This window comes from Vicia villosa, linkage group LG1, assembly GCF_029867415.1.
Source record: "Vicia villosa cultivar HV-30 ecotype Madison, WI linkage group LG1, Vvil1.0, whole genome shotgun sequence".
Taxonomy (NCBI): domain Eukaryota; kingdom Viridiplantae; phylum Streptophyta; class Magnoliopsida; order Fabales; family Fabaceae; genus Vicia; species Vicia villosa.
Window position 1 is genome coordinate 60,078,017 of NC_081180.1, and position 9,231 is coordinate 60,087,247.

Consider the following 9,231-nt stretch of genomic DNA (forward strand, 5'->3'; position numbering starts at 1 on the left):
ATTCAATTCAACTCTAAGGCGTACAATCCTGTGCCCCGAACTACGTTGACTCTGATTCTCCCTAAGGAGATACGTAGGCACTTGGCAACAAGGCGAGTCCCCCTCCCTAAAATCTCAATTTTCCCCTACTCAATATTTTAGCCATAAACCTTCACCTTAGATTCAAAGCCAATAGGAAAGGGTTGAGGGTGCCTAACACCTTCCCTCGACCTGAATATAGTATCTTACCCTGATCTCTATACTGCGTAGGGTTTCCTATTCGCCCTTCAGAATAGGTGGCGACTCTCTAAGCTATAAATTTTTGGGCAGGTTGCTACACATCTCAGACAACGCTTGGCCAACATCCCGATGGCATCTTTAAGCCCATTTGATACATCTTTTTCTAACACTTGGACGGCATCTTTAAGCCCGTCTCCGGCAAAAGTCCCTACTTCAGCTAGGGCAAATTCCTGGGTATTCTAGTGTTCAATCCTCTTCTACCTTCAGATTCCGACAGGCACGCATGCCAATCTACATCCTCAGGTATAAGAAGATTAAACAGGGGCAGCTGACATACCCCAAAATTTGCCCGCATATATTTGCAAACGTCATTTTATTTCGAATAAGTGACGTAGCACAGTTGGTAAGAATTTGAGGTTAAAAGGTACATGAGCGAGAGGACCCGGACTCGAATCTCACTTCTAACATTTCTCCTTTTTTATTTGTTTTCTAATTTTAATTCTAACTTTATTTCCATTATTCAAAAATCATAAAAATTGCATTTTTTATTATTTTAATTTAATTTTCGCACTAATTAAATATGCATTTTTTAGAATAGTCAATTTTCACTTTTATGCAGTTTTTAGTCAAAAAATTCACCAAAAATCACAAAATATTCAAAAAATCCAAAAAAGAAAGTTTTTTATATTATTTGTTCTATTAATAGCCCTTTTCATATCTTAGGGAGCAAGTCAATCTCATTAAATTATTTTGATTTAATTTCTTGCTAGAATTAAAACAGATTAATTTTTTGGCCTTGATTTGACTCATAGATTTTAATTTTCCTTTTTTACTTAACCTATTTTTTGTGCATAAATAGTCACTCTTTTCACACATCTAAAGACAACAATTCTAACCCTTACTCCCACTCTCTCTTCTCACAAACACAAAAAATATTTTTTTCTCCTTCTCTCAAAGATCAAACTCCGCTTTCTCTTATGAATATCATAACAACTTCATAGCTTATTGAAGAACATCAAGAACACTTTCAAAAAACTCAAGAACTTATATCTTTCTCTCACCGTAGAACCGAGCGGTTCAACCTCTGCCGAAGAATCCACCATAGAACCGAGCGGTTCAACGCGCATCTTTCCTCCACAAACCGCCATCAAAGCCCTCAGGTGGTGTGGTTTATTTATTTTTTATTTTTTATTTTTGCTAGCTTTTTATTGGTTCAATTGCATGATTATTGTTTTGAAAGTGTTGTTTTTCTTTTGATTTGATTTTGTTTGTGTGAATGGAGAAGAGAGAATACAAATGGGGAAGAAGATGAAATCACATGGAAAATAATCTACCAAAGACGTAGAAGAGGAAAACAAAAGAGAAGTGGAACTCAGTCAGAACCACCGAATCAACCGGATCCGCAACACTCCTTCACGCCTTAACCGCCGGCGATCCATCCACTAACACCAAAAGCACGCTGGCACAACTGGTGGCATACAAGCGCCAATCACCTTCCCAACTCGGGTTCGACCCCCAGGTTTACCCTTTCTTTTTGTCAATTTTTCCTTCTTTCTTCTTTCTCTACAATTTTCTTTATTTAATCACATAATTAAAATCAACCCATAACTAACTAGGACTAAGATTAGGGTTTAGACTATTAATTATTTTCTCTCTCATCTTTTTGTTTAATTAATTTAATTTTAGTAATTAGGTTGTTTAATTCATTTAATTTCCATAAAATCATAAAATCACAAAAATATTTAGTTTTAATAGTTAATTTGATTTAATTGTCTTAACATTTATTTTAATTGACAATAATTAGGATTAGATTAAATTTTTTAATTAAGACTAAATTTCAATTTAAAATTCAATTAGATTAGATTTAATTTGATTTGATTTAATAATTAGATAATTTCTTCAATAATTGATTAGATTTAGGATATTCATAATTTAATTTATGATTCAATTAACATTAACTTAAAATATTTTGCTAAACATCAAATCTTTTTCCTCCTCTTCTTCAAATATTTTCTTGATTTCTTAATTCGTCCGCTATTTACTTTCTCGCGTAATTTTTTATAATTTATGTAACTGCTCCTGGTTTGTAATAGTAATTAGGATTTTTATTTCCGTATTTTATTATTCTTCGCATTTTTCATTATGTAACTGCTAAGGTTTGTAATAGTTAATTAGGATTTTATTTTCCGCATATTTTTATGTAACTGCCGCAAAGCCATGTAATAGTTGTAGGTTTACTTTCTGCTTTTATTTTCCGCATTCCCCGGGTTTTTTTGGCTATGTATCCCCCTCCCCGAATCCTTGTAATAGCGTAGGACTTTTAATTTCTGTTTTTATTTTATATTAACTGCGTGGTTAGTAAATAGGGAGTGGCAAGATAAAAATTGAACATAGCTCACCTTATATACAAGATAAAATATTCGAACTGAATCACATGATTGTTGCACCCACACACCTTTAAGGTAATCCCTCTTATGATGCCTTTCGATTATAATAGTCAAGTCCCTTCGAGTGTAGGGATACCTTAGCAAATGCTGCCTTCGATTCTAAATCATCATAGTCCCTCCGATTTAAAGATCATGGTCCCTTCGATGTTGCCTACGATTAAACATGATCTCGTCCCTCGATGTTGCCTCGATAAATGATGATAGTCCCTCCGAATGCTAAGGTATCCTTACTTGTTGCCTAAATGACTATTCTCGTCCTTTCCTAAGACTTCCTACCCTTCTTATGGTATGGATAGACTTATGGCAAACGATGACCCTCGATGACTCGTACATCCAATGAAAGGACTACTTACCCTCCTTATGGTATGGATAGCCCTTTCAAACGAAAGACTTAAAGAACAAGAAAGATCCACTCTTAGGGTAGGTTCTCTTAGTTGCTTACTCACTATTCAAACTCAAATTACTTTTCACACCTCTTTACAAAAAATTTCAAAAAGGCTACGCTTATTTACAAGCTAAAGTCCTTAACAAATCTTTTTCCTATTCACACACTACACTTCAAACATTTCAAACAAACAAAGTGAGCTAAGCAATTAAGAGCCCATGGATAACCATGGATACAAAGGGTGCTTACACCTTCCTTTTGTATAACCTACCCCCTGAACTCAAAATCTTTCAAAGGTCTTTCCTGTTCTTTTTGCCTTTCCAATTGGATAAAATAAAAGTCGGTGGCGACTCTTGATATCCGCAACATTTTTAAAAGTCAGTTCTCCCACCGTATTACAAACCCTTTAACCAATATTGGATACTGGATTCTGGAGTCATTGACCACATGACACCTTTTCCCACACACTTTTATACTTATTCACCATGTCCTAGAAACAAAAAATATCCACTGCAGATGGTACCATTATAACTGTAGCTAGGCAAGGAAATATCCAAATAAGCCCATCTATAATCCTTCGAAATGTTCTTCATATTCGCAACTTGTCCACTAGCCTAATTTCCATACAAAAACTCACAACTGATCTATCATGTAATGTTGTTTTTTATAACAATGTTTGTGTTTTCCACGACAATAATTCAAGGAAGATAATTGGAAATGCTAGAGAATGGAATAGCCTTTATTACTTCAATAACCAAAATATTCCTCCAAATCTATTCAGCAAAAGAAATCCTTTTACTCAGAATCAATTAAAATTAACAAAGAGAAGGTATATTTGTATCATTGTTGCCTTGGTCATCCATCATTTAAGGTCATAAAACAATTATTTCCTTCATTATATAAAAGTTTATATGTGGAGAGTATTTGTTGTGAGGTATGTTAACTTGCTAAACACAAGCGTGTCTCTTTTCTAGTCGGTAATACTTTTCTAGTCAGTAATAAAATGAGTACTTTTCCGTTTTACTTAATTTATACAGATGTGTGAGGTCCTTCAAATGTTACAAATATATCAGGTGCTTGTTGGTTTGTAACATTTATTGATGATTGCAGTCGGGTTACTTGAGTCTATTTGTTAAAACAAAAATCTAAAGTTTGTTCCGTGTTTCTTCACTTTCTCTCTATGGTTAAAATCATTTTGGTGTGAGTATTAAGAGAATTAGGTCCGATAATGCCAAAGATTACTTTAACCACAGTCTTAATTCTTTCTGTCAAAAAGAAGGTATTATTCACGAGTCTTCTTGTGTTAAAACCCCTCAACAAACTGGGATTGCTGAGAGAAAGAATGGACATTTGTTAGACCAAACACGTGCTATAATATTTCAAAATAATTGTGAGTGCACTTGTCCACAAGATGTTTTGTATGATGTCAAAACTTAGGAAACTATTAGCATTTATGACATTGAACGATGTTTCTGAGTCATTATATGTGCCTATGGATTAGGGATCTTAGAGTGCATTCAGAACATGTTTGATAAAGATATCATGTATTTAAAATGGATTACATAGCATCAAAAATCAGTTTCAGGCACGAAAAATCAATTTTCATTCAAAAAACAAGTGTACAGGTCGACACATACAGGGTACAGATGGACACATGTACTGCTGTATTAAAGCCTGTAGCTCACATACTCCCCCCTTTTTGATGATGGAAAAACTTGCGACGATGTGCATTTTAGGTTTCATGAAGGCTTCCTCTGAATATGCGCATCCCAACTTCGTCTCGAATATGCTTCTCCCCCTTTGACAACATCAAAAAGAGACAAAGCAAGCCATGAGAAGTATCATATATTTACAAATACTAATAAACCACACAGAGGCGTTTTGCAAAGAAAGAACATGCACTCACATATACTCATATATATGGAGCGATACAAAGTTTAAGCATAAATAAATAGCGCTACAAATCATCACAATTAGAAGCACAAATACATGAAGGTGATGAATGCATTGTAATGGTAAGATCTTGAGTCGCTTTAAACATGTCATGTTTACGCAACTGATCTTCACATTGGTGCTCTCGAGGCTGCACACTCATGTGCCTAGCTTGGTGAAAACAAAGGATCACCACTAAAACCAAAAACGAAAGATGCTAGCATAAAATGTGACATGAATTCATCAAGAACTACACAAGCACACACATACTCAACTTAATTCATGTTAAAATAGCTAAAAAGCACACCTATATGTAAGGAACACTAGTACCAAGCAAGCTTATATATTAAGATCATATAGTTCAAATGTACAAGTTTTATGTCTTGACAAAAATAACGTATAATGATAAAGTACAAAAATTAAAATATGAAGTCACTATAATCATATGGATTGAAAAACACAAATAGGTTAATCAACAAAATTTTTGGAAGTGAACATTCATGGTATTGTATCATACATCAAGCATTTGGAACTAAAAGAAACATTGTAGTAGTTAAGGGATTACTTTCAAGGAGAGAATAGAACAATATTATCTCATAGATGAATGGAAAGAAGGATGCACCCGCATAGTGTGAAACTTTTATATGAAAGCTTGATAAAAAATGTATAAAGTGCATGTAACAAATGCATCTAGGAAACACTTGAGGTATCAAGTATCCCCAATTTCCTTCAAATGTTTAAAAATGGTTCAGTTGCAAGAGGTTTTATGAAAATATCCGCGAGTTGATTTTTACTATTAACATGCTCAAATAAAACATACCCTTTTACAACATGGTCACGTAGGAATGGTGACGTATCTCAATATGCACCGAATTCTTGGTTACATTGATGGCACTAATGTTGTCACACATAATAGGAATACATGAAAGATTAATATCAAAGTCTAATAGTTGTTGTTTTAGCCACAAATTTTGGGCACAACAACTAACGGCTACGGTGTATTCAGCCTCGGTCGTTGATAAGGCAACGAAAACTTGTTTCTTGCTATCCCAACTAACCTAGGAATTTGAAAACATGTGACAAGTTCCACTAGTAATTTTCCTATCCGATTTGCAACAGGTAAAGTCAAAATCGAAATAACCAACCAAGATAGAATCGCTTCCTTTGGAATACCAAAAATCATACTTGGATGTACCACGAAGATATCTAAGTATGCACTGGACCGCTTTTAGATGCGATTCCTTAGGAGCCGATTGAAATCGAGCACACATACAAACACTAAACATAATATCGGACCTAGATGCGGTAAGGTATAGAAGGGATCCAATCATACCTTGATATTTCTTGACATCAACATCCTTATAATTTTACATCCTTATCCAAGTTGTCATTGGTTGGCATTGAGGTGTCAATTGACTTCGCCTCCTCCTTACCAAATCGCTTTAGCAATTCATGGCAATACTTGGTTTGACATATAATTGTTCCTTCATTTAGTTGCTTGATTTGAAGTCCGAGAAATTAATTCAACTCCCCATTAGACTCATCTCAAACTCCCATTGCATTAGCTTCAAAAATTCCTTCAAAAATTGCATGTTAGTGGTTTTATTTGCACTCCATATGTTTCTTCTCATGACAACGTTGCATATCCTCTAACTAAGGGGCTGGACAATAATAACTTTGAAAATATTATTTTCAAGCTGGGAATGATAGATATTCATTCATTAGTTTGAGGGGGAGGTTGTAAATAAGTTATTTTTACTATTAATAATAATAATTTATATTCGAGCTTTTAGTCTATTAGTTAGGCTCATTAGATTAGAATAGTCTTATATAAAGAGATTAGTGCTTGTAATTTTAAGATACATGAAAATATATTATTCAATTCTAAACCGGATGTGTATTTGAAAATATTCCGACGATCAGTTTTATAACAATGGTAAATATGAGGTTTTTAATGTTAGAATAATGTGTACGGGTGGTGATGTGAGACTTCTATAGTTTTGAAAATATGTTATTGAGCTGGATCAATTAAAAACCCAATTTGGAACTATTATCCCCAGAGAGAGAGAGAGAGAGAGAGAGAGAGAGAGAGAGAGAGAGAGAGAGAGAGAGAGAGAGAGAGAGAGAGAGAGAGAGAGAGAGAGAGAGAGAGAGAGAGAGAGAGAGAGAGAGAGAGAGAGAGAGAGAGAGAGAGAGAGAGAGAGAGAGAGAGAGAGAGAGAGAGAGAGAGAGAGAGAGAGATTTCTAAACTTTTCAGTAATATTTGCAATCGATTCAGCTACTTGTTATTTCAAGTCTAATATATTAATTTTCGCCGAAGCCATTATAACTATCATGGAAACACCTTTTTATGTCTGCTCACATTCCTATTAAGTTTGGTGTGAGAGAGGAATACTACAAAATTATTATTATTGTCAACCATAAAGCAAATACGTGTGGTTTATGGAGTAATATTCAATATGACTTCTATCACCAAACTACACAAAAACTCTTCCGATGTGTTTCATAGTTGATTTTCCATCTTCCATGTAAAGAGTATGACTTTTTTTAACCTAGTGTCAACTACATGAATCAAACTATGATCTATCAAAAATTATGTTTCTATTCAACTTGTTAATTTCAAGATAAATTCCTAATAATATTTCTAAGGCTTCTCCTATCTCTAGTTATTTAAGCGTATGTTGCACGTTTAAGAAAACCACATCAAGAAATCACTTTAACGTGAAAGCTTGGTTATGGAGCTTCTCTATTTTCACAGCAAGAATGCCCCGGGACGCGAGAAATAGCTTGCAAACGCTTTTCCAAACATATACTCCCTCCGTTCCTTTTTAATTGTCACATTTGTCAAAAAAAATTGTTTCTATTTAATTGTCACTTTATAGGTATAAGATCAATTATACCCTTGCTTTTTTTTATAGAAAAGCGGAATGATGGATTGAATAAAGATAAAGGTAAGGGTAAATTAGGAAAAAAAGTGAATATTTTTGTTCTTTTTTGGTTGTCTTTGTTATAGAGATTTTGGCAAGTGTGACAATTAAAAAGGAACAGAGGGAGTACTAAGTATCCTTCCTCTACAATACTCTTCTTGACCACATATTCTTCAGGAATGCTAACTTTCCAGTATAAGATTGTATAATGACATAGGATACGTGATCTTCTTTGTGCCAATGATCTAGGCTGCTTAAAAAGGATGATGTCACAACTTGCATATTATTGACGGTTCTATTTCTTTCTCTTGAATATTCTGAAATTTGTGAAGGAGTTTCATAAGACAGCTACTTTATCAAAAGCCATTACGGCATCTTTTATTGCGCTTATTCCGAAAATCGCTAATCCCCAAGGCCTAAATGAATACCGCTCAATCTGCTTAGTGAGTTGCCTCTACAAAATAATATCAAAGCTGTTGGCCAACAGATTGAAGCAGGTTCTTGGCAGTATAATTTCATCTTCTCAATCCGCGTTTGTACCGGGCAGGCAGATCCTTGATGGAGTTTTATCACTGAATGAAATTATAGATCAAGCTCATAAGGATAAGAAGGAATGTTTTATTTTAAGGCGGATTTTCAACAAGCATACGATTGCGTCAATTGGAATTTTTTGAGAAGTCTGTTTGTGAAATTCGGCTTCGGTTATAATTGGTGCAAATCGATGGAGGCGTGCATTTTTAACAGCTCTTTTTCAATCCTCGTCAATGGTTGTCTAACTAAAGATTTTTGGGTGGAGAAGGGGCTAAGACAAGGCGACCCGTTGTCGCCGTTTCTTTTCACCCTTGTGGCAGAAGGTCTTGCAGTTATGTTCAAAAAGGCGGCTAAGATTGGGAAGTTCGAAGGCTATAGGGTCAACAACGATCTTAGTGTCAGGATTTTACAATTTGCCGACGACACGGTAATTGTGGGTAGTGGCTGTTGGCAAAACCTGTGGACTGTTAAGACAATTTTCAGAGGTTTCAAACTGATTTCGGGGCTGAAGGTGAATTTTAGTAAAAGCAAGATTTATGGAATGAATCTTCAGGAAAGTTTCATGGAAAGTGCATCTCAATTCCTAACATGCTGCAGAGACGATTTACCTTTCAAGTTCCTAGGCATTATGGTTGGTTCAAACCCAAGAAGGTGTGCTTCTTGGAGTGGTGTGGTGAGCAGCCTTAAGAAGAAGCTATCTGTTTGGAAGGCGCGACTTCTGTCAATTGGCGGAAGAGTAACTCTTCTCAATTCGGTTCTTTCGAGCATTCCTATATACACAATGTCGTTC